Raw genomic sequence first — 14,021 nt, forward strand, 5'->3', positions numbered from 1 at the left:
ATTCCCCTGGGAAGCCATCTGGCCCTGGGCTCTTATTTGTTGGGAGACTTTTGATGAGTGCTTCACTCTCCTTACTGGTTATGGGTCTGTTCAGGTTTTCTGTTTCTTCCTGGTTCAGTTTTGGTAGTTTATTTGTCTCTGGGAATGCATCCATTTCTTCCAGATTGTCAAATTTGCTGGCGTATAGTTGCTCATACTGTGTTCTTATAATTGTTTGTGTTTCTTTGGTGTTGGTTGTGATCTCTCCTCTTTCACTCATGATTTTATTAATTTGGGTCCTTTCTCTTTCCTTTTTGATAAGTCTGGCCAGGGTTTTATCCATCTTATTGATTCTTTCAAAGAACCAGCTCCTAGTTTCGTTGGTTTGTTCTCCGGTTCTTTTGGTTTCTATTTCACTGATTTCTGCTCTCATCTTTATTATTTCTCTTCTCCTGCTGGGTTTAAGACTTTCTTTGCTGTTCTTTCTCCAGCTCATTTAGGTGTAGGGTTAGCTTGTGTACTCGAGCCCTTGTTTCTTGAGAAAGGCTTGTATTACTATATACTTTCCTCATAGAACCGCCTTTGTGGTGTTCCAAAGATTTTGAACATTTGTGTTTTCATTTTGATTTGTTTCCGTGAATTTTTTAAATTCTTCTTTAATTTCCTGGTTGACCCATTCATTCACTAGTAGGATGCTCTTTAGCCTCCATGGATTTGAGTTCTTCCCAACTTTCCTCTTGTGATTGAGTTCTTGCTTCAGACCTTTGTGGTCTGAAAATATGCAGGGAATGTTCCCAGTCTTTTGGTACCGATTGAGACCTGATTTGTGACCCAGGATGTGATCTATTCTGGAGAATGTTCCAAGTGCACTAGAGAAGAACGTGTATTCTGTTGCTTTAGGATGGAATGTTCTAAATATATCTGTGATGTCCATCTGGTCCACTGTGTCATTTAAAGCCTTTATTTCCTTGTTGATCTTTGCTTAGATGATCTGTCCATTTCAGAAAGGGGGGGGGCGTCTTAAAGTCCCCTACTATTATTTTATCATTGTTGATGTGTTTCTTTAATTTTGTTATTAATTGGTTTATATAATTGGCTGCTCCCATGTTAGGGGCATAGATATTTAAAATTGGTAGATCTTCTTGTTAGACCCTTTAAGTACGATATAGTTTCCTTCCTCATCTCTTATTATACTCTTTGGCTTAATATCTAATTTATCTGTTGTAAGGATAGCCACCCCAGCTTTCTTTTGATGTCTATTAGCGTGGTACATTGTTTACCACCCCCTCACTTTAAATCCGGAGGTGTCTTTGGGTCTAAAATGAATTTCTTATAGACAGCATATTGATGGGTCTTGTTTTTTTATCCATTGTGATACCCTGTGTCTTTTGATTGGGGCATTTAGGCCATTTCCATTCAGGGTAACTATTGAAAGGTATGAATTTAGTGCCATTGTATTGCTTGTAAGGTGACTGTTACTGTATATTGCCTCTGTTCCTTTCACTATAGTCTATGTCACTGTTAGGCCCTCTCTTTGCTTAGAGTTGAATGCTTCCTGTGGAGCTGGTTTGATGTTTGCAAATTATTTTAGTTTTTGTTTGTCCTGGAAACTTTATCTCTCCATCTGTTTTCAGTGTCCGTCTGGTGGATATAGTATTCTTGGCTTCATATTTTTCTCATTTAGTTCTCATAATATATCATGGCAGTTCTTCTTGGCCTGCCAAGTCTCTGTGGATAAGTCTGCTGCCAATTTATTATTTCTGCCATTATATGTTACATACTTCTTGTCCCAAGCTGCTTTCAGGATTTTCTCTTCGTCACTTGTATGTTTTACTATTTGATGATGGGCCATTGACCTATTTTTATCGATTTTGAGTAGGGTCCTCTGTGCCTCCTGAATTTTGATGCTTGTTTCCTTACCCAGTTATGGAAATTTTCTGCTATAATTTGCTCCCGTATACCTTCTGCTCCTCTCTCTCTTTCTTCTTCTTTTGTGATTCCAATTATTCTAATATTTTTTTGTCTTATAGTATCTCTTATCTCTGAGATTTTCCTCCCCCAGTCCTGTAGTTTTTTATCTCTTTTCTCAGCTTCTTTATTCTCCCTCATTTGGTCTCTTCTATATCAAGAATTCTATCCTGCTTCATTTATCTTAGCAGTAAGACCCTCCATTTTGATTGCTTGCACCTCATTAATAGCTCTTTTTTTTTTTTTTCTCAGCTTAGTTAGATTTTAGTTCTTTATTTCTCCAGAAAGGGATTTTATTTCTCCAGAAAGTGTTTCTCTAATATCTTCCATGCCTTTTTAAAGCCCAGGTAGCACCTTGAGAATCATCATTCGGGCCTCTACTTCTGGCATATTACCAATGTCTGTATTCATTAGGTTCCTAGACATGGTTACTGCCTGTTGTTTTTTTTATTTTGTGGTGAATTTTTCCCGCCTTGTCGTTTTATCCAGTTAAGAATATATGAACGAGGGAGTAAAATACTAAAAGTGTGGCAAAGACCCAACAAAAACGTATGCCAACCAAAATGGGGGGGGGGGAGAAATAAAAGTAAAAAATTTAAAAAAAAACTAAGAAACATATATAGATATAGTAGACTGATGAATAGAACAGAGCCACCCACTTGATTTTGGGTATATTCTGGTCTCTTATAAGAAATTACCTCCCTAAATTTTAAAGAAAGATAAACTTACATATATATACAAAAATTACAGCAAACACGATGAAGGGATGGAATATGACTGCAAAGATGAAAATTCAAAAAAATACTCCCAAGAAAGGACAATTCCTTTTAATTGGTTGGAACAGGAAAAGAATTGGAAAAAAAAAAGAGAGAGAGAGAAGAATGTGTTTAGGCCGGAGACTAGAATGAAGCCGTGTAGTAGATATAGGTTATATTTTGATCTATTAGAAGAAATTGTATTACTAAAATTTTAAAGAGAAAATTCTATATATATACAAAAAATAAGTTTAGGGTAAAGCCGCTGCCTCCGGCTCAGGTCATGATCTCAGGGTCCTGGGATCGAATCCCGCATCGGGCTCTCTGCTCAGCAGGGAGGCTGCTTCCTCCTCTCTCCCTCTCTCTGCCTGCCTCTCTGCCTACTTGTGATCTCTCTCTGTCAAATAAATAAGTAAAAAAATCTTTTAAAAAAATCTTAAAAAAAAAAACAACTCAGCAATAAAGGACAGGGTTGGAAAATGAACTCATACTATAGCTTCAAAGCTCAAGGTCTGAACCAATAAGCTATCCTGCCTCTACAAATAAAGAATACTTCTGGTTCACTAAAAAAAAAAAAAAAAAAAAAAAAAATAAGTTTAAATACAACGAAGGGATAAAATATGACTAACAACTAAGTTTTAAAAGGATTCTTTTTAGAAAATTATTTTTAAGATAAAGTAGTTAAGAAATGTTAAAAGAAGAAAGAGGAAGAGTTTAAGAAATAGAATAAGAAAAAAAAATTTTTTTAAATTTGACTTGGAAGACTAAGGGATTATGGGGAAAAAGCAATGGATTCTGTGCATTACTTTCCTTCAGCTCTGGAAATGTGCTGTTCTCCTTGATCGGGGAGGTTGGTCTTGGCTGGATGTGTTTGCTGATCTTCTGCGGCAGGGGCCTGTTGTAGGGAGTATCATATGTCTTTGCCTGAGGTGGAATTGCACTGTTCTTGCCAGGGCCCGGGCTAAGTAATCTCCTCATGTTCACTCTCAGTAGTTTTGTTCCCTGAATACTTTTCGTAGAGCTCTGGAGGAAAGGATTGAAAATGTCAGCCTCCGAATCTTTGGCCTGGAGGAGCCAAGAGCTCGGGTCCCCAGTCCTCAGTGTACCCTCAGATAAAAGCAGTCAATAACTCCTGTCTCCCCGACTCCATCCGTGCTCTGTGCTCACCTGGCCTGTGACTAAGCGTTTCTGTCTCTGACATACAGCTTCATTTTGAGTTTCCAAACCCAGTAGATTTCTGCCACACGTTCCTGCGCAAGTCCTCCTGGAGGAGGAAGGAGGGAGTCTCTGGTCTGCCACTTGTGGGGTCACCGCTTGAAGAGCAGCGGCCCGACTGTGACTTGGGTCTCGGTTTAAGGTAATCCCCAGCTCAGAGCACATTCCTTGACTCTATCTCTGTAGAGTCTTCCCTCTTCTGATACCTGGGAGCTCTGCCACACTCAGGCACCCCGGTCCTTCTCTGATCCTGTAGGTCCTGAGGCCACACTGTCCCCGTGAAGGCCCCCTCTGGAGCGACGTCCCTCAGTGGAGCAGACTTCTAAAAGATCCAATTTTGTGCTCAACTGCTGTCTCACTTGGCGGAAGCCGGCCCTTTCCCCCGCGGTCTATCTTCCCATCACTTCGGATTCACTTTGCATCTCCTACCTTCCGGAAAATTGTTGATTTTCTGTTCCTAGAATTCCTCGTATTCTTGTCTTCTATCTCCTGTTGAGTTTGTAGGTGTTTAGAATGGTTTGATAACTATCTAGCTTAACTCCGAGATCTGATGATATTTCAGTCTCTTAGTCCTCTGCCATCTTGCTTTCTCCCCTATTGGTATTTTATTCTTGTTATGTAATTGTAAATATTATTGTTTTCTTAATTTATCTTTTTACTACTTTGTTGTTAGTGTATAGAAATACAAACTGCTGTATATTCTGTGTTCTGCAACTTTATGGAATTTATTCTGTAGTTTTTTTGGTAGAGTCTTTAGGGTTTTCTATATATAATATCATGTCATCTGCAAATATTAACAGTTTTACTTCTCCTTTCTAATTTGGATGCCTAATGTTTCTTTTCTATGCCTAATTTTTCTGGTACGACTTCCATACTATGTTGAATAAAATGGTGTTAGTGGGGTATCCTTGTCTTGTTGCTGATCTTAGACAAAAAGCCTGCAACTTTTCACTATTGAGTATGATATTAGCAGAGTTTTGTTATATATGGCCTTTATTATGTTAAGTTACAGTCCATCTTTATCTGCTTTGTTGAATGCTTTTATCATAAATGGATGTTGAATTGTGTCATGCACTTTCTACATCTTTTGAGATGATCATATGATTTTTATGTTTTATTTTGTTTATGTGCTGTATCATATTGATTGATTTGCAGATGTTAAACCACCTTGCATCCCTGGAATAATACCCACTTGATCGTGTCATGTTTGAGCCTTTTAATGTGTTGTTGAATCTGGTTTGCTAATATTTTCTTGAGAATTTTTGCATCTGTGTTCATCATGTCTGCCTTTCTTATGGTGTCCTTGTGTGGTGCTAGAATCCGGGTAGTGCTGATTGCATAAAATGAGTTCAAAAGTATACCCATCACTTTTATTTTTTGAAAGAGTTTGAGAAAGATTGCCATTAATTTTCTTTAAGTGTTTGGTAGAATTTACTGGTGAAGCCATGTGGTCTTGCAGTTTTTTGTTTATTGGGAAATTTTTGATTACTGATTCAATCTTTTTTTTTTTTTTAAAGATTTTATTTATTTATTTGACAGGCAGAGATCACAAGTATGTGGAGAGGCAGGCAGAGAGAGAGGAGGAAGCAGGCTCTTGCCGGGCTCTATCCCAGGACCCCAGGACCATGACCCGAGCCTAAGGCAGAGGCTTTAACCCACTGAGCCACCCAGGTGCCCCTGATTCAATCTTTTTTAGTAATCTGTCTGTTAAAATTTTTTTTTCTTTATGATTCAGTCTCATAAGACTGAATTTCTAGGAATTTATTCATTTCTTACATTTTTTAAAAATTTGTGGCTTATAATAGTATTTTGTGATTCTTTGTATTTAGTTGTAATTTCTGATTTTCAGTTCTCTCTCTCTCTCTTTCTCTTTTTTCTTTTTTTGTGATCCCTGGTAAAAGTTTGCCAGTTTTATGTATCTTTTCACAGAGGCAACTCTTAGTTTCATTGATCTTATTTATTATCTTTCTGGTCTCTTTGATTTATTTCTACTCTGTTATTTCCTTTTTCTACTAACTCTGGAATTCACTTGTTCTTCTTTTTTAGTGTAATGTTATGATGTTTATTTAAGATTTTTCTCCTTTCTTGAAGTAAGCATTTATCTCCTGAACTCTCTTTAAAATGCTTTTGCTGTATCTCATAAATTTTGACTCATTGTATTTCCATTTTTATTTGTCTCAAGGTACCTTTTTATTTGTCATTGATTTCATTGATCCCTTGGTTTTTCAGTAGCATGTTGTTTAATCTTCATATATTTGTGAATTTTCCAGTTTTCTTCTTGTAATTGAGTTTTAGTTTCATCTTATTATATTTGGAAACTACAGTTGATATGATTTCAGTCTTCTTAAATTTAGCAGTACTTATTTTGTGGACTAACATATGGTCTGTTCTGAAGAGTGTTCCATGTGCACTTGAAAATAATATGTATTCTGCTTTTGGATGGAATGCTGTTCAATTCATCTACAAAACATGTTGTGTAAGTCTGATGTTTCCTTATTGATGTTCTGTCTGGATGATCTATCTGTTATGAAAGTAGGATATGAAAATTACTATCTGTTGTTGTATTGTTGTGTTTTGTTCTTTAGGTCTGTTAATGTTTGCTTTACATATTTATGTGTTCCTAGTTTGGGTGCATAAATACTTATAAATTTTATATCTCTTTGTGGATTGAGCCCTTCCTCATTATGTAATGCCTTATTTGTTTGTTTTTAATTATAGTCTTTGCTTTAAAGTCTGTTGTCTGTCCAGCTTACTTTTTGTTTACATTTATGTAGGATATCTTTTTCATTCCTTCACTTTTAGTCAGTGTGTGTCCTTAAATCTGAAATCTGGAATGAGTCTTTTGTAAGCAATATATAAAGGTCTTTTTTTTTTTTTCTTCAAAACCCACTTAGCCACTTGTCATTTGACTGTAGAATTTAGTCCATTTATACTTAAAGTGATAATGATGGTTATGTACTTATTGTCATCTTAATTGTTTTCTGGCTGTTTTGTAGTTCCTTTCTGTTTCTTCTCTTGGTTGCTTCCTTCGTGGTTTGAACATTTTGTTAGTGATGTGCTTAGATTCCTTTCTCACAATCTTCCCCCCACCTTTTTTTAATAGGCCTTAATTCACTTAACTTTTCTTGTATAAAATCTATGTGGTGGCCATAGCTGGAGCCTAGGTCCTCTGCATGGAGATTCCTGTTGTGGGTCTTGGTCTTCACAATATGGTTAGTGAATTCCTGATAGGGACACTTGGTGAACACAGACAGTCTCTTTCCAGAGATCAGGGTAAGATACCTATAGATATTGGAAGTGGCATCAAAAGTAGCCATGGTGAAGTTGCCTGGGATGGCAGTGCAGTCCCTTGCTGAGGCTTAGCAGTCATCAATACTGGCCATCATCAGTAGCTTCTTGGGTACTGGCTGAGACAATACCAGAGCCTCTGGGAGCAGGGATGAGGCATACCAGCCCAAAGCTACAGGGGCCAGTCACCTTGCATGGGACAGTTTGGGGGTTACTTGTTCCTCCAGTAGCCTTGCCAAATGGAGATAATGGAAAGCTTGACCACGGGATGCCTGGGTGGCTCAGTTGGTTAAATGACTGGTTTTGGCTCAGGTCATGTTCCCAGGGTTCTGGGATTGAGCCCCATATCTGGCTCCTCGCTCAGCAGGGAGCCTGCTTTTCCCTTTCCCCCTAACTACTAGTCTGCCTGCTTGTGCTCTCTCTCTGTCAAATAAGTAAATAAAAATTCTTAAAAAGAAAAAAAGGCTTGGCTAGGTTGATGGCCCCACGATGGCAGTGGCTACCTCGTTGGAGTATTTAACATTCAGACTGATGTCAGCAAATGCCTTGAACCTGGCCTGCTGATAAGCATGCGTCTGCTTTTGCATAAGCATAATCTCCAAAACCTCATCCTTTAAGAGGGATGTCCCTAGGAAATAGTCAATGATCTCAGATTCCTTGATAGGCAGGGAGAAGAGATAGATCTCTTCCAGGGACTTGATCTTCATGACTGTGACCAGGTGGCACAGCATGGTGATGGGGATCCACTCCTTGGCCTTGCTTCTTTGAAATCTGTGGCCTTGGCCCTGACCTAGATGCTGTTACTAAAGCCTCCATGGAAGCCACCATGGCCTCCCATTCCAGAGCTCCTGGGCCCTCCCATAACACCAACATCATCTGCCATTTCTTTTCTTGGAAAAGAATCTCTCCTTCTCACCATCTTTTGGGAATCTACCATAGATTTTTGCTTGGTGGTTCCCGTGAGGTTTAGTATAACAACCTTTATTTATAACTGTATTTTAAGTTGATAAGTTGAACACATTCTGAACTCATTTTTACTCCCCTCACCCCATGTTTTATGGTTTTGACATCACATTTTACATACTTTTAGCTTGTGTATCCCTTAACTAATTATTGTAGTTATACTTATTTTTACTAGTTTTTCAACTTTTATGGTAGCTTTATAAGTGACTAATCTGCCATTTGTACTGTGTTTACCTTTATAATGAGATTCGTACTTTCATATATATTTTTTTAATATTTATCAAAATAGTTTTCTTTTAAAATGCCCCCACTGCTGCATCCCCACTGGCTGGCTCTCCAACATCTCCCTCCCCAGCCTGGACAGAGCTGGAGGGATCCTGAGTTGTTCAGGTGTCCCTTTGAGTCTTTCCTACCCAGGACATCTTGGAAAACAGGGAGGAGAGTGCCCTGAGGTCCATAGTGGGTTCTTCCTGTCTATTCCAGGTTTAGGATATAGTTGATGCTTTGCACCAGGCCAATGATGTCCGACTGCCAAATACCGAAGCCAGTCTAGCAGTTGCCTCTATATGAGTGAGGCCTCTCCCAGGGATTGCTGAGCATTCTCTTGAGGTTCATCTTCTGTTTGCAGTAGGGACACATCTGTTTCCTTCCTACAGTGCACCAGCCGAGGATGCAGAACTCATGGAATACGTGATGGCAAGACAGCTTATATATGCTGTGTATATTCTTGATGATGCCCTCTTCACTGACATCCACAAAGATCTGCTGCCCAAACATGGCACACACACTGTCTGAGAGATGTTTGGTAGGCATGCCTGACATTGTAGAACCCCATGGTAGATGCCATGTAGTCTGCACACATTTCTACAAAGTCTTGTTCAAGAACAACATAGCAGAGGCCATAGAAGGCAAGAGAAATAACAAAGTCTTTGGCATCTTCTGGTTTGATCTTAATAACAGAGACCAGAAAGGGTTAACATGACAGCCATGTAGCCAACAATGCCAGTGGCATAGCTTATTTTATAGATAAGCAAGAACTACTTACTTATAAACCAACCTTGGGGTTTCTGTACTATTGCTGAAGATGGCAGTGGTAGAAGTGGAGGTTGGAGAAGGTACTGTTAGAGAATGGGAGCTGGATGAGGTTGATATGTCAGACCTCTCCCGAGAGGAGCAGTGGAGGGTTGAGCACACGTGCATGCATACCAAGCGCCATAGCCATGAAGCCACCAAGACCATTTCATGCACATTGAAATGGTCCTCATTCTTATGGCTACTTGGGTGATGGCTCAGCTGTTCTTGGTGCAGGGGAAACAGAGGGAATACCACTCCTACGATATGGTGACCCTGTTTCGGGTATGGGTTTTTCCCCTTTATTTCACAGGGAAGCTGCACTGGTGGAGGTTCCTAGTGATCTGGATCTTGTTCTCTGCTGACACAGCTTTTATCACTGTCTGATCTGTCTGAAAACCACTAATACAGATAATTCCAAGTTTGGTTTCCTATGTTTTCTTATTATGAATTTGCAATTTTTATTTTCAGCCTACAAAAGTCCCTTTAACATTTCTTGTAATGCTGTTTTAGATGAACTTGTAGGTTTTCTTTGTCCAGAAAACTCTTTATTTTTCCTTCAATTCTGAATGATGATTTTGCTGGGTGTATTTTGGATGAAAGTTTTACTTCCTTTCAGCACTTTGAATACATTGTGCCACTCCTTTCTGCCTGAAAAGCTTCTGCTGAAAATCTTCTGTAGCCTTTTTTTTTTGTTTTTAATACTTGTTATAGTTTTTAATTGCTGCTTTTGAGATTCTCTCCTTGTCTTTAACTTTTGACATTTTAATTAGGAAATGTCTTCCTGTGAGTCTCCGGGTTCATCTTAATTGGAACTTTCTGGAATAGGATGTCTGTTTCCTTCTCTGCCTTAGGGAAATTTCCAGCCATTTCATTCATTTCCTCAGATAAATTTTCTACCCCTTTCTCTCTCCATCTTCTGTAACAGACATAGTATGGATATTAAGTCTGTTTGATGTTTCCAGTTAGTCCCTTAGGCTACCTTTGGTTTTTTGTGTGTGGTTTTTTTTTGTTTTTTGTTTTCCATTCTTTTTTTTTTTTTTTTTTGCTGCTCTGATTGTGTGATCTCCAGTGCCCTGTTTTGAGTTCATTGATAATTCTGCTTCATCCAGTCTGCTTTTGAACCCCTTTAGTGTATTTTTTTGGTTCAATTATTGCTTTCTTCAGCTCTATGACTTCCATTTAGTGCTTTCTTATATTTTCTCTTTTTTTTAAACTATTCTTCTGAATTTGGAAAGCATCTTTATGATCATTACTTTGAATTTTTCGTCAGGTAAATTATGTATATCTCTGTTTCATTCAGGGTTTTTTTTTGGTGGGGGAGTTTTATTTTTTTTTTTTAATTTGGAACACATTCCTGTTTCTTCATTTTGCTTGACTCTTTGTGTTTGTTTCTATGTATTAAATGAAGCTGTCACTTCTCCCAGTCTTGGAGGAATGTTTCTTATAGGAAATGAACCTTGACATTCAAACTCTCCCTAGTTCTTGGTTGTCTCTTGGTCCTTTATGATTTTCCAAGCAGCCTAATTTATTTTTAATAGCTCTAGTCATTGAGGGTGTGCCCAAGGGGCATGTATCAGTGTCCCAGAGGGGAATATCTTAGCTAACACCTAAACCCAGCAGATTGGAAGCCAGATCTTTAGACAGCAGCTTTTAAAATGCACACATACATACACACACACACACACACACACACACACACACACACTTTTGTGGGACCATAAGCTTAAGGCTTGCTGGCTACCAAAGCAGATCTGAAGTTGTGCTCTGACCAGCAGTTTCAAAAATCAGTACTCCAGACTAGTGTATAAGCTGCTTTCTGGGACATACTGACAAACTATAATGAGGGAGAGGAAGGGCACAATGATGGCATCCCTCTACCTTTGTTCTGTGTGAGTACCTTCATAGCCTCTAAGATGTGTGCCGAACCTGAAGCCTATTCATCAGTCTGAAGCACCAGGAGAAACAAATGAATCTCTTTCAAAAGAGAGATGGGGTGGGGGGTTGGGACAGGGCAGAGGAGGGGGAGGAATGTGTTTTAGTCTGTTGTTTGTTCAGTGCCCTGGGGGTGGCACCCTACCAAGAACTGTCCCTCCAATTGTTAAAGTCCTTTGGAAGCCAGGAATACAGGTCCCCCTGGCCAGAGCCAGAGCCTGACCAGAGCCAAGTCCCCTGTGTGGCAACCACAAACACCAGGATACAAGATGTAGAAAGTGGGATACTAAGTACATGCAGGAGCTCCCTTCCAAGAGACTGGTGCTCTGGATTGCAGCTGAGGATGAACATGAACATAGCACCCAACTTCTGAGAGCTCTGGTCAGCTTTACAATTGGCCCTTAGATGTATGTTTAATTAGCAGCCTGTTACTGAGGCTGTAGCTATGATGCTGTGCTTGTAGGCCTCTTTCACAGATGGAGTGAGCTTCTGGGTCTTTTGCCTCTTGCTGTGCCCTGAGAGTGGTAGCTGTTTAAGAACTCTTTCACCATTGGTGACAGTCTTAAGAGATCTGTGAGCATAAGCCCCGCTGGCCACTAGAGCCACGTGATGTAGACATGGTCCCTGGTAGCAGCTGTAAAAATCAAGGTGCCAGACAAGGGTATAAAGCTTCTTTCTGAGAGATATTAGTACGCTAGAGCAAGGCAGAATGCAAAGATTGTACCCAATGGCCTCTGTTTTCCTGAAAGTATGTCTGTAGGCACCTAGATGTGTGCTAGACCAGAAATTACCGCTCAAGGCAAATTTCTTGGACAAGCAAATAGGCCACTTTCTCAGAAAGATTAGGGGTGTGTTTCACTCCGCTATGTGTGCAGAGCTCTGGGTGTGGTATTCTGCCAAGAACTGTGTCCAATTGTAGAGTACTTTGGAATCCAAGAAAACCGGCTTCCTTGGCCACCAGAGCCAGGCTATCAGGCTGTAATTGCAAAAACTGGGGCACCAGATATGTGTAAAATCTCTCCTTCGAGAGAGTAGTGCTGCGGAATATGGCCGAGTGAGCACGCAAAGATGGTACCTACCCTTTAAGGAAAAAAAAAATGGTGCCTGCTGATTAGCAACACAGCGGGAGAGCACAAAAGTGATTTGTACCGGTTGGAGGATAAAGATGATATCCACCATGAACAAAAAAGTCTAATGTTTAAAAAACGAATAAACAACAACAACAACAACAAAATGGTCAGGGGGTACCTAATAGCTTTAGTAAGTTAGAGGGAGAACTTAATGGCACCCAGCAGCACCTCCTTCCCCTGAGAGTATCCGAACAGGCTGGGGCCTCTCAGTTGACACTCTTAAGATTAGCACATGTATTTCTTTGATGTAGAGTCTGGGTGCTTTTCAAACAGCTCTTTCTGGGCTGGGCTATAGGATGAGTGAGCTTGAGCATGACTGCTTTTTAAGAGATGTTTCTCAGTTTGGTATAGCTCTATGGGTCTTGTGGATTTAAGGCCAATTGGCTTTCAAAGCCACATGTTTTGAGTATAATCTCTTAGGTGCAGATCTGAAAAGGTGGGGTACCTGAGGTGGGATACGAACCTTTGGCTCTACAAGGAGAGGCTCTTGGTTTGTTAGTTCCCTTCCATTTGAGGTTTACTGCACCTCAGGTTTATGGCAGGACTGTGTCACTGGCTCTCCCACTCACCTTGATGTGGATAAGTCGGTATCTTCGCAGGCCTTTTCTCTTTAGGTAGAAATTGACATGCTGATTAAGAAATTCATATGGAAATATGAAGGACCTAGGTTTTATAGAGCAGTGTTGAAGAATTACTTCACTAACTTATACTACCTGTTTTACTCTAATGCTACAGCAATCGATTGTGATAGTAGATAAAGATATACAGGTAGATGGAACAAAATAAGAGTTGAGAAATTATTATTTTTTAATGTTATTTTTTAAAAGATTTTATTTATTTATTTAACAGAGAGAGAGATAACAAGTAGGCAGAGAGGCAGGCAGAGAGAGTGGGGGAAGTAGGCTCCCTGCTGAGCAGAGAGCCTGATGTGGGGCTCGATCCCAGGACCCTGAGACCATGACCTGAGCCAAGGGCAGAGGCTTAACTCACTGAGCCACCCAGGCGCCCTGAGAAATTATTTTTGACAAAGAAAACAATCCAGTGGGGGAAACAAAGGTTTGTAAACAAACAGTGCTGGAATGATTAGATACTCATATAGATAAAAAATCACCTTGACTCTATCTCACATACACAAAACTCAAGATGGATCATAGATCTAAAGGTAAAAGTGGATCATGGATCAAAAGGTAAAAGCTGGAAAGTTTCTAGAAGAAAATGTAGAAAATAGGCTAAGCTTTCTTTGGTAGGCTACAAAAAGCAACAAATATTAAAATTACTGTAAATACTGTAAATTAAAATTAATCACAATAAAAAATTACCTCCATTAAGGGAGAAAATAACAGCAAAACATTTATCTGTCAAGGACTTGTATCCAGATTTTATAGAGAACCCCTAAAACGAGAAAAGGACATTTTGATTAGTTGGAGAAATATTATAAGAGATATTTCATACATAATGCTGTATGCGTAGTCTGTGAGCATATTGGACTTTAATGTGTGAATTTGGGGGGAACATTTCAGCCTATAATCGTATTATAAGGAAAAATTTTTAAATTATTATTTTTTGTTTTATTTAAATTTTAATTAACATACTTTGTAATATTAGTTTTAGATATATGATATAATGATTCAGCATTTATATATAACACCCGGTGCTCATCACATCAAGTGCACTTCATACTTCCCATCACCAATTTAACCCGTCACCCCAGCCATCT

At 39.2% G+C, this 14,021-nt stretch overlaps 1 protein-coding gene and 2 pseudogenes across 5 annotated transcripts in view; 1 reads left to right on the plus strand and 2 right to left on the minus strand.

Annotated features, from left to right (window-relative positions):
• Positions 1-14,021, plus strand: part of SPIDR (scaffold protein involved in DNA repair) — a 590,033-nt gene that overhangs the window by 130,130 nt on the left and 445,882 nt on the right. The gene's annotated exons all lie outside the window — the stretch shown is intronic.
• Positions 7,054-7,990, minus strand: LOC132013087 (small ribosomal subunit protein uS5-like; annotated as a pseudogene).
• LOC132013351 (E3 ubiquitin ligase RNF121-like) lies at positions 8,643-9,407 on the minus strand (annotated as a pseudogene).

Source organism: Mustela nigripes, chromosome 3 (assembly GCF_022355385.1).
Source record: "Mustela nigripes isolate SB6536 chromosome 3, MUSNIG.SB6536, whole genome shotgun sequence".
NCBI lineage: Eukaryota > Metazoa > Chordata > Mammalia > Carnivora > Mustelidae > Mustela > Mustela nigripes.